At 41.1% G+C, this 12,536-nt stretch overlaps 1 protein-coding gene across 10 annotated transcripts in view; it reads right to left on the minus strand.

The window, feature by feature from the left end:
• The window catches only part of PTBP2 (polypyrimidine tract binding protein 2), a 97,567-nt gene extending 85,142 nt beyond the window's left edge, over positions 1 to 12,425 (minus strand). For 4 of the 10 annotated variants that reach the window (XM_025197470.1, XM_025197465.1, XM_025197461.1 and 1 more), the window contains exon 1: positions 11,148 to 11,178. The gene's annotated coding sequence lies outside the window, so the exon portion shown is untranslated. Of the gene's footprint in view, positions 1 to 10,986; positions 11,087 to 11,147; positions 11,341 to 12,085 lie in introns of those variants that run through there. The other 6 variants (XM_014517624.2, XM_014517630.2, XM_014517613.2 and 3 more) reach the window with 6 other exon arrangements.
• Positions 12,426 to 12,536: the final 111 nt, after the last annotated feature.

Consider the following 12,536-nt stretch of genomic DNA (forward strand, 5'->3'; position numbering starts at 1 on the left):
GTAACTGTTCCAATTAGGCTTTGAACATGAAGCCTCCTTAAGAAACAACTGACAACTTTTTGCAGCAACATCTACTTCACCTGCAACTTTTTTCCACTGGGAACTTTTTCCTCTAACATTCATTTTCAGATGAGTAATAAGAACTAGCTATGGTGCTGTAAAGAGCAGTATTTATTGACCAGGTGACAGCTGACCTCACTCATAATGGTTGGTGACCAGCATATCTAGCCACATCCTGTATGCTAGGGTTGGGCAAAATATAGCCCACCAGCTGGATCTGGCCTGCCAGGCATTTTCATCTGGCCCACGGCACCCACCAACAAACTGTACCCCACCCAGCTCTGCTGCCCACGAGGGTGGAACGAGGTACCCTCATATATCCTTCCTCCCCCCAACATACCCTATTGCACCTCACTCCCACCCTTGTGGGCGGAAGGGCCGGGTCTCACCAGCAAGCAGCTTCCAGGCAGGGCTTCTGCAGCCTCTGGGGACCTGCTTGGCTTCCCTGGTGTCCCACTCAATTTGAGCAGCAGGCTAGGGAAGCAGTGGAGGAGGAGCTGCAGCTGGGCAGGGGCAGGGAGCATGGTGCTGCTGGTGGTAGTGTGGAGCTTGGGTGGGCAGCATGTGGGTATGAGGGAGTAGAGGGTATGGGGACACACTCCTCCCCATGGTGTGCAGCCCTATCAGGCAGCAGCAGACGGGGATGCTCAGGGCACTCGGACCACATTAAACTGTAAAAATAACTTCCTGCATATGGTCAACAGCATAAGAGGGAAGCCCTGCAGGGGGCAGGGAAGATGATCAGGGAGGAGAGAGGCAGCACAGTAGCAGATAGATCAGGAAGCAGAAAACAGTCCTGCAGGTTGAACAGGGAGCACAGGCCAGGAGTAGAAAACAAGACAGCAAGTTGAGCAGAGGAAGGGGACCTGAGTGCACTTGAGGAGGGTGTGAGGCTAACCTGTGGCATACCTACCAAAAATGTTGGCCCCCAATGCTCTAGGCTTTCATTGGGTTGCTAACCAAGGCAAGGAAAACTGTCAACTGGTCTCTGGCTCTGAGTGAAACTACTGGAGACGAGACTGTCAAGCTCCTGGGTCTAGCAAGTACCCACATCAAGTCAAGCAGGAGTTGCAGGGAATCTGCCCTATGCAGAATCTGGAGATAAATGGATAAACTTTCAGCCAAATACAACAGCCAGGCAGAAGGGTATTCACAAGTATTAGTGCAAAGAGCGCCAGAGTTGATTCGATCCTCTTTCTCTGGTTTATGCAGAAGCCAGCAGAGGAATCAGTGCATTCCTACCTATAATCCAAGAGACCTTTCAGCTCCCTGAACAGAAAGAGAGGTAGTTAGCTGTGGTAGTCCAAAGTTAGGCAGAAGGCAAGGCAGAGATGCATTTTATAGACAAAATGAATATACATCTTTGATTTAGTTAGCCTATACCATGCACCTCTACCCTGCCTTCTACCTTTCAGCTCTCTGCTGCACTTGGACTGAAAGACTAAGGCAAATGGTTCAGTATGTGGATGATACGCTTCAACCCCACTTATATAAAGGAGCAAAGAGAAAGTAGGTAGGTAGGAAACAGGAAAGTGGAAGTTTCAAAGGACATATTAGCTTTGCTCATGTGTTTCAAAACAGATGGGGATGACAAACATCAGCAGATAACTTTCAGCAGAGCTGACCCTAGGGGGGGACAGGGCCCAGGGCAAATGAGCCTGTGCGGGGCCCCCTTAACACTGCACAGGGCTGCGGTACCCCTACAAAGGAGCGGGGTGGTCTGCATGCTTCTTCTGCAGTGCAGGGCTGAGCTGCCAGTTCCAGGCAGACCCCACAGGAGGGGCCACAGCCACTCCTCCCAGCTCCGCGGGGCCCCCACAACTCACAGGGTCCAGGGCGGTCACCCCGATTCAACGTACCCTAGGGATGGCTCTGATTTTGGGGAAGTCAAAATACCCCAGATACTTTCCAAAGGACATTACTGAGCTTCCCCTCAATTATGACTAGTTAGCAAATGCCTCGATAGCCAAAGATTCTTTCATCATATGCCTGAAAAAGTGGGATCAGCAGCTCCACAACCCGAACAGCAAGATTCGACCTTTCATAGGCAACCCAGCAAAATCCATAGAGTGGCCCTCACTAACATTCAGCTCAAATTTAAAATCCCAAATGCATCTTTGAAGGAACCTCTGGATCAGAGGCACTACCAAATCAGAGGTCACAAACTGAATTATTGTTGCCTTTGATGAGCACCCCAAAGTAGATATTAAGATAGTTCTGGAATCAGTAAACTTGCAAGACATTCTTACTTTTACATTTTGCAATGTAGCAAACCTTCACATTTTGCATAGTTGCAGGTTTTCATTGCTTCAACTATGCAATGAAAACAAGTATCTATTTATTCCCAGAAAGACAAGACCGTGAAATCTCATGCCGTGCCTGGGAAAAAGAGCAAGAGAAGGATGTTGAAGAGTACAATGCCTCCACTTTCTCAAACATTATTCCACTTCCTAGCAATATGACAAAGAGAAGGCTGGGTAACTGATGTAGTTTTGGCTATATACTTGCCTATGTTTGAAGACCCAACTGATAAGGGGTTAAATCAGCAGTACTGCTGCTACTGGGCCAGAGAAATGACTCCAAGTCAAGAAAACATGATGGCGTGTTGAATTAAGAGGGTGAGAATGATTTTTTCCATGTATGTTAAATTGGTTACCATGGTGGTTCTTTTGGTCGTTTTTGAAACCTAAAAACAGAATTAGGCACTTGTAGCATGAATTCAATTAATAGCTATTTTCGATGCAAGAAGAAGAAAAAAAACCAGGCTGCTGTTGATCCCCATAACAGCAACAGCCATTTAGGAATAAACTAACACCAGAGTACTGGTATCTTGCTACTAACAGATGTCAACAACATATACATTATTTTCTTCATATATGGTAAATAAAGCACATGAATTCAACAGAATAAAGAAACTGTACATGCACAAAATAATTTAAAAGATTTTAGCTCTTCCATAATTTGTAGGATCCAACTATAGGAAGGGAGGAATTAAAAACAGAGAAATAGCCATAGTTCTTTGCTCTGAAGATCACTACCTATCATTAGGCACAATTAGTTTTTTCTAAATGTTCTGACCAGTACATATTACTTTGAAGTCTTATCCAAACTATCTAGTTACTCACATTCTTAATTTTAACAGATTTCAGCCATCATAATCTTTCTAAGTTTTATGAAAATATATTTAGCTGATCACTAGTTTTAGGCCAACTAGTTTCTTCATTTTACCAGATTGTTAAAAATACATTAAATACTAATACAAATCCTGCTGTATCTGAAGTAAGAAAAATAAAAATAATAAGAAAAAGATAATTTTCTATCTTTTTTATTTTAAACTACAAGGTAGGATTACTTGTAAGGAACTATCAAAAGCCAAGCCACTTGAAAATTTAAGACAAGCATCTATCCACAATTTTCCCAATATATTAACTTTTCTAAACAAAATGCCATCATTCACAATAGTTGTGATTGCACCAGCTTAATAGATTTATTAAGGTTAGGGGCATCTCACAAATCTGTATTCTGTTCTGACAAAGCAAATAAAATATAACGTGGAGGCTTACTAGAAATGGTCAATTAAAAATTAATGGAATTAAGCCTTTTTTTAAAGTGTGATACTGCGGTCATCTACCACAATATTAGGCAATTAGTATCTGGATAGTTTGGTTTACTTTATTAAAATGTGGTATAAAATGGATATCAAAGAGAACTCTAAGATATTGAAAAATGAATACTAAAACAAGTCCTTTTGAGCTTGATTTATTGATGTTGCATATCTGTTTCAAGTAAACACTAGGACACATGTGAGGAATGAAAGGGACAAGTTATTGGGAGCATTATTAACACTGCATATTTACTGCATATACTTATTCCCAGCCAAGTTTCTTATGTATTGCAAGGAACATCCCAAGTCCAAAGATATGCGGTTTAAGATTTAAAGAAGCTCCTCTGTAAAACATCCCTACTTCTAACAGGGTGTGACAGTAGTTGAAATGCAAACAAAAAAAACAATATTTGTTTTCATGATGTGCCTGCACATTTAATAACTATGCCAGTCCAACAGGTAGTTACTGTTCACCTGTATACATTTCTTCCAAGTCCAAAGTATAACATGTCTTCAAACATTTATAGCTTGCGACTCCCGGGGGTTGAAACATTAAAAGTCTTGAGTCTTCCTGCTACATGAGCAAGTCTCCTACCCAAGATAATAAGCACTTACAAGTTTTGCTCAATTTTACATTAAACAAATCTTAATTTCATGTATATTTGGTTTTCACACGATGAATTTTTAAGGAAATGCTGCACTGTCCACCTGCTTTATCTGTGGCAGGTTAGAGTGCTATGCCCTGTAGTTGCAAGACAGGGTTACTTGTATAGTTTTAGTATTAGCTTAGAAAAAGGCTGCTGGCAAGAAGGCTGCTGCCCCCACCCCTTGCCACTGATTGGCTGGGAGGGCTTCATGACGGACAACCCGCCACATGACAGGCAGCCCCCCACAGCCAATCAGCAGCAAGGGGTGGGGCCATCAGGGCCCCCTTGGCCAATCATGTGTGTAGTCACACACGTAACCAAATGGCTTAAAACATGAAAGTTTTGTGACCAGTGTTGCACCCTGGGGTTATGGAAGGATTATGCACAATCAGATGCCCTGAAATGGACCTGGAACCCCAGGAGGACCGTCCCAGAGGGGCTGACAGACTGGTCAACATGGCGATACCTGAACCACCTGTGCACACAAACTAGAAGATCAAAAACAAGCATGATCAAATGGGGCTACTATAATGACACAAATACAAGCAAGTGTGGTGAACTGCAGACCATGAAGCACCTGCTTGTTTGCCAACTCTTTGGTAACACCTGTACAAAGGACATCACTGCAGAAAAAGAGCTACTGCTTGTGCATGATACTGGAAAAACATCTAGTCTATGACAAGGACAGAAGAAGCAGCAGTAGCAGCGTTCTCCTCCCAGCCCCCCCAGATAAGGCCATACATAAATCTAATAAAAAAATATGCAGACAAAACATACTACATCTTTGTAGAGACTTTCAGGGCACTCTAGGGGATTTTGACTTAAGTAAATTCTTCTATAAAGCTTGTAAAATCTGAGTCACGACATACCACGCACCTGAGAAAAGATGAGCCTCCCACTGTACCCTACAACCCAGTCAACCTAGTCCCTCTCATCAGGCCAGAAAGAAAAAAGTTGTAGTCAAGGACTAAACCACTATCAAGAACATAGTGATCACATTTAAACTTAGTCATTTTTAACTTGAACCTTTCCCCTGACCTCAACTGTCACAATAGAAAACAGGCATAGCCAATTTCTTAGAAAGCTAGAGAGACAGGAAGACAAAAGATTAAAACCAGCCACATAAGTATCAATAAGCAAGTCTGAGCGTGAAACACTGGGGCACTAAATTCCCTTCGACTGTAACTAACTTAAAGCTGGGAAGCTACTCTCCATGCGAGTTATAGGAAAGGGGGAAAAAAGTAGTCTACTACTACTACTACCTATTACAGCAATAACTAGTTCTTATACAATAACTTACCATATAAAGGCAGGTAAGAAAGTATGGGGGGTGGGGAGGGAAGGGGACAGGGTACAAGATAAAAACCACATGCTCAAGTCTAACGCACAGTTAAACAAAAGTAAAAAAAACAGAAGAATTACCAAGTATTACCTTTCATTTCAATGCTCAAAGCAGCAAGAGTATTTTGCATTATTTTGAGAAAATTAAGGTCATTAACTGGAAAACATGTCAGAGTTTCTTGCTGGACCAACTTAATATTTTAGCTACTGCCACGTGGATCTAAATCTGCCATGATCAGACTTCCAACCCCCTATAAACCTACTGGATCAGATGCATTTTTAAGAGAAACACCTGCCCATAAAGCATCGAAGTCTAGATGTCAGAAACTATTAAGCAATAGGCAGAAAGAATAATCTTCTACGCCACAGCACTCATACGCCACAGCCCAAGTTTGCTTCAAGTATTCTCTCCTGTTCTTAACTTCCCTAATTCTTATGTGTACAGTGTCAGTTGACAGAATATTGTTGCACTCTACCTTCTTAAAAGGTATTTGATCCAGATTAGGAATTTCAAAGGGGGCGGGGGGGACCCTTAAAAAGGAACTGAATCAAATTCAAGTCAATGTGACTTCAAAAAAAAAAAAAATCAACGCTTAAAAAGTTATCATTGAACAGCTTTCAGGATTACTAAAGTTTGAGTATTTTTTGGTGTAAAATAAAAAACCTAACATAATTGTTGGCATTTCCCTCATGGGGATTATGCCACATTACAGCAGGAGTCAAATCCTGATGCCAACCCTAAACTTTGTCTTACTGAATTTTAATATTATTAGGCCTTCTGGACCTCAGCTGTATTCTGCTGATGTTACTGCTACATTATCCCACATGTGGAAATGCCTTTTAAAAACGTGTTTCCTCATAAACAAACAAAATTCAGATTCTGTTTCTCAAAAAAATATTCTTCATTAAAAAATGGAACAAAAAAAGGACAAAATATTTTTCAACCGATACATATTATAAACAAAACTTTTAATAAGTTTTTTACTTTTAATTTTCCCCATCAAAAATCCTCACTTAGGGTTCTAATTTAAAAAAAAAAAACCACAACCTTTTCCTACATTTATCAATATTGCCCGAAAAAAGGAAAGTTTACAATTTTTCATATCTGGTAAGAAAAGGTACACTGAGTTGAGAAGAATTGTGATTAACAAAGTTGCAACCCCAATATACAAAAAAATAAATAAATAAAATCCTAACCAGGACACACAACAAGAACATTCTTATCCTATTTTCCCCATTTAATGTTTGTGTTTTTCCTGCATGTCCATTACTGCTATGTGCTCTTTTCAAAGCACAAAACCCACAGAAAGATAAGGATGACTTTGAAGTCACAAAACATTTACCAGAGAAATGTGATGGTAGTCCATAGTGTTCAAGTGTCATGGTTCAGAGATGAACTCCTCTGGGAATGAGACTCCAAACGCAATAGTATTGGAAAATAACTTAAGAAAAAATTGTCCCACTATACTGGTATTCAACCTTCTCTTCCTCTTTTCCCCTCAATGTGGAAAACTCCCTTTGAAGTTATCTTAATAACAATGGATCCTGGTTTTCTCCGATAAAAAAATACCCAATTTTCAGATTTAAAAAAGTTACCCAAAATCCACATTTTTCCATGATTAAAATAAAACACTGCTATCTATCCATCTATCTAGATAGATAGATAGACAAATAGACCCACAGCACCAGTTTTGCTTGTCCTCACCTTGAGGGGCAGTTCCCCCAAACCCCTGCACTGATATTCTTGAAACTTGGCAGGCTTTGTGGCCTCAGTAAATGCTACCACGCCTGCAGTTTTCACCCTGCTATGTTGTAACGCTTAGACATGACAGGAGTTTTGCTTTCAAGAATTTGAGGTGCCGTTCCCCCCAAACTCCTGCACCAATCTTCTTGAAACTTGTCAGGATTCATCCTCTCTGCTGAGTCTACCAACTCTGAAAATTTCATCCAAATTGGACAAAAAATAACAAAGTTATAGATATTTTATTGTTTCCCCATTATACCCTATGGCCGGACCACGAAGCGTCCAAAGCTTCCGAAGATCTGTCCGAAGCCTCGCACAGCCCTAACGTATAGGACTAGAAGTTTAACTTGACCCCAAGGCTTGAAGTATGCAGTAGATGGGTCATCTGATTTTTGGTTATAATGAAGTCAGCACCATAATGTTTCTGGATTACATATTTTAAAAATATGTGCAAATATTTATTTTATATAAAAGGTAACATAACCTCAATCTATTTTCTTCAAGGAACTGAAGTTAAAGTGTTTCTGCCTGAGGTGACACACCTTCATTATTGGAGTCTTGAGTTGTACTGCTTCATTTTTATGCATCGCTACTAACTGCAGTTCACAAAATAAACATGTGTAAGCATAACTAAGAGTAATAAAGCTTTCTATCTTCTACTGTGTTAGCATAGCAACAAAAAAGGGATTTTGCATACAACCCAACATTTTGATTCCATGGCTTTCAAATAAGTAGAGGTCATTTACACACATTCATCACTGTCTCCCAAACATTCACGAATGCTCTTACCAGAACTTTTCTAACACCTTTGCACTTTCTAAAAGTGATATACAGTATAAGCACTTTATTTTTTTTTATTTTTTTTTGGGGGGGGGGGGGGGTACATGAAATCTTTGGAGATTTAATTTTCCCAGAATTCTGGAAAATGCATTTCCATCCAAAAGCCCAGATCTTATTGTGAGCTCTATATGAGCAGACCTCTGCATTTATTCTGATCTCAGTGAAAACCCATGCAAAACTTTCTAGCATCCTTTAGTATGCTTTTCTGCACTATGTAATTTATGCTGATTGGGTCCATGGCTTTTGTATTACCATACCCTGATTGGTCTGAACATATTAAAAACCACAGACAAACATCAGGGTGACTTGATGAGTCTGGATTCTTTTCCAATTCTTCTTTTAATTAGCCAAGTCTGTTTATGTATAGTGTGTCTGCTACTATGTTTATGTTTACAAGTGTGCAAGTCAAAAACTGATTTGCAAATGTAATGATCTGGCTTAAGCAACAGCAGAAAAGTGTGGAATTATGAAGCAGTTAACAACATATTAGAAATGTGCATCACTCCCCACCTGACACTAACATAAAGGGCATGTCTACATGAAAGGCCTACTATAGAGTTGACTAATTAGCTCCGCAGTATATGCCTAGGTATCTACATGTGCAGGGCTATTAGGGTAGAGTAAACTAATAAAATCCACAGCAGGGTAGTACTTGTAAATATAAGTCCTATCCTGCTGCACATTTTTTTACTCTGCAGTTACTGACCTGGCTGGCTAGGGCACAAGGATGCTTCACTGTAGAAGCTGTCTGTCGGCTAAACCTGCACTGGAGCACCTTTGTGACCCAGCCAGCTACTCCACACCATAGCCAGCCCCTCCACAGCATGTTGAACTAGGCTGGAGTAGCCCCAGGCTGGCAGGCTGATCCCCCGGCCCCCTGCCAACCAACACTACTCCAACCTGGCCCAACTTGCTGCGGTCCCGGGCACATATGTAAATGTGGCACTGAGAAGCAATAAACTCCAACATAATAAGTGCCAGAGTTTATTGCTTTGCCTTCATATACAGGTGTAGACGCACCCAGTTTTCAAACTCAAAACCACATTTAAATTCAGACATCCCCAAAGTATAACAAAACATCTAAATATTTACCTGTTAATTTTCAGGAACTAACTTAAAGATGTAAAAGTCATAATTAACATACAACATTTCTTAATGCTTGCAAGGGGAACCAACCAGGCAGATGAATGACTTAGCCTGACAATCTGAACTCCAGGTCTGTGCAAAAGTTATCAATACTTTTGATAAATTAAACAACCTTATGCCAGTTACTGGATGCACCATGAACACGGAATAGTGCCAGGTAAAAACGGGACAAAAATTACGTTCATGTTTCTTAGACATTACTGCAATTATAAGATGACTGAGTGGCAACTATAGTATAAATCTAATACCTAATTACAAAGGCTTATTGTTGAAAAAACTCCCATTTCCATTCCCGATACTGGTCTCCTCAAGCTACAGGCATCATCTCAGGAGACAATCTAGCTCAATCATCTCATCATTACCAAACTGTTTGAAAAGGACCATTGTCCCTCATATTGTACTTTAGCTTTCTTCAAAGATCGCTGCTTGGACTCTGTAATCAAATGGTGAGGAACATGCCTTTCTGACACTGTTGGATGCTCACAAGCATCTCTGTGTCGGATGTCTAACTCCAGATCCTCTGACCTAATTTTTAGGTGCATGTTTTCAAAAGGCTTCTCTTCACAACTGGTACAGCTTGCCACTCTTGTTTATGGTACATGAGAAAAACCAAAATAAGCATGCCCTTCAAACTACTTACATTTTGTGGACAGCACGATACCTGAAAATTTCATACCAAAATTTTAAAGCACAGAAAATAAGGTGACCTAACCACAGAGAAAATATGTCCCATCAACATTGAAGTTGTTCATATTGATGAAGTGTAAAAGTTGTAAGAATAAGATGATTTTCCACGGAAGAAAAGTTTTGGCTTTAGAACCTCAAACAGGGTTTATGAAACCATTTAAAACAATTTATGATTTAACAGAAATTATTTCATTAGACAGGACTTGTGCCATACCTAAATAGCTTAATGCTCAAAGGGGAGAAGATGAAATTATATACTTTTGATGTGCACTGCAGTTTGTATCTAGAACAGCTGATAATAAAAAAATTCCATAATACCAAATACTCTTCAATAAATATTATGCATACCAGAGAACTATAATATATTCATTAGTTCTTCACTTGTGACAATCCATAGTTCAAAGACAGCTCTATGCCACTGCTCTTGAGAGCTCTACATTCATCCCAAACAGCTCCAACCAAGGATTGGCTCGTATTGATCCAGTTCCCATAACAGATAAATATAATACCCACTGCAAGAGTTAGGTAGTAGGCCAACTGAAATTAACGTCAAAGTTCTTCACTGGATATAAAAAGTGTATTCATTATGGTGCAAAGGAGGAGAGAGAGAAAGACTGAGGATGTGAGTAATTTCTGCTCTGAAATCTGTATCATGAATTTTACTTTTATGTTCAGACCCTACTAGGCACAATTCTTGTTAATTTTTGTGGAAGTTGTTTGTACATAGGGAGGGAGAAAGGGAAAGAAAAGCATAGATAACACTACTTTTGAAGGCCATCTCACAGCAAAAATAATTTTGTTCAAACATGCTTTTCAAAAATAATTTACAACAGACTGTAAATAAGAAGTTAACAGCACTGCATTAAACTGCCTGATGTAACTGGTCTGACACCTTTTCTAGAGATCCTCCAAATTACCTTATTAAAGTTTTTGGTTTTATGAAAGTATATCTTTCATAAGAAAGTGTCAGCTGACAATCAGTGATTGAAGTCTTACAGCTTGCATCAACAATTCCAAAAATTAATTTATTTAATTCCAATAGTTAGCCCATGTGTAACTGGCTAGGTTCACATCCTACCTTCACGCCAACTGCAACATCAGTGACAATGCTGTGAAGAAAATAAGAAACACATTAAGTATCTCCACAACCACAAAATGGATATAATTTCCTCACAAAATTAAACTTCCTTTAACATATTTTAAGTAACTTTAGCATTTGTGAAAGTTGATTCCAACCTAATGGGCCACAAAAACAGCAAAGTTCTCTCCACGACGGAGAAAAGGGGATTCCAAAAAAACATCAGCTCAACATAAAAAAAGAAAAAGAAAGAAAGAAAGAAAAAGGAATGGGCGTGGGGTCAAATGTTCCAAATAAAGGCTATCAAGCAGAGTCCCTGACAGTACCAGATGGTCCATGAGGTATCCAGAGCATCAGTCTGACACAAAGTAATGCTACCTGATTTAAGAAACTGAGGGGAAGCAAGTCACATCAAACCCACTTCATCCAATGTCACTCTCCAGACATACTAGACATACATTCTAGCTAGTGTCTGGACAGGGCAACGGAGGTTACCTCTGGACATACCTCTGGGAATGCGGACAGGATAAGAGTACAGTAATTGAGATCAGTATAGTACCCAAATTTATTTTTCATGGTGGGAAAGAAGGAGCTTTTTTTTTTATTTATGATTTTTTTTAAGTCAGATTTTTATTTTTTAAAACCCTAAATGTCAAGTTCAGCCCTTTAAAAACAATAATCCTACCAAACTCTTGAGGAAAGACCAAGAGTACTCTTCCTGATCTGAACTCAAAGAGGGAACAACCTGGGTGCACACCTGGGCCTCACAACTTCTACAGCCAGGTAAAGCCCAATGCAGAGCTATTCCCTGGCAGGCATCAGGGGGATGGGGGTATTCCCCGGGGAAGCAGGACACAACAGCTTAAGCTACAATACCGCCAGGATACCAAAGCGACTGCCCAAAGACCACAAAAAGTTGAGAACAAGCTACTGCGCACGAAATGTGCCATTTCCAGGGGATCCCTCTGCAGAAAGGGTCTGCGGCCAGGCCACGACACCTGCGAGAACAAGCAGGCCTTTCCAGACTCCATGGCGGATAGGCTGCCTGCTTCAAAGCCAGGCACGAGACAGCTTCGTCCGGCCCGGGCAGGGCAGGGCAGGGCAGCCGGGCCCATGAAGTCTGGGGGCAGGACCACGCAGGGCTGTTTGTGCTGACAGCGGCTATAACCAACAGCCTCCAAGAAAAGGAGGCCTTGTAGTGTGTGCCCTGGCTGCCCACCCAGGCTCCCTGCCGCGGCCGTCCCGCAGAGGGACGCCTGCACCGCGCCCCTGCCCATCTCCAGCTCTGCCTTCGGGCCGGGCCGGGGGCAGCTCCTGCAGACAAAAGGGCGGGCGGGGCTGTGCGAGCGGCCCGGCCGCGAGGGCAGCCGGAGCCCCCCCACACCGGCA

The sequence above is a fragment of the Alligator sinensis genome, unplaced genomic scaffold (genome assembly GCF_000455745.1).
Source record: "Alligator sinensis unplaced genomic scaffold, ASM45574v1 scaffold647_2, whole genome shotgun sequence".
NCBI classification, from domain to species: Eukaryota; Metazoa; Chordata; order Crocodylia; family Alligatoridae; genus Alligator; species Alligator sinensis.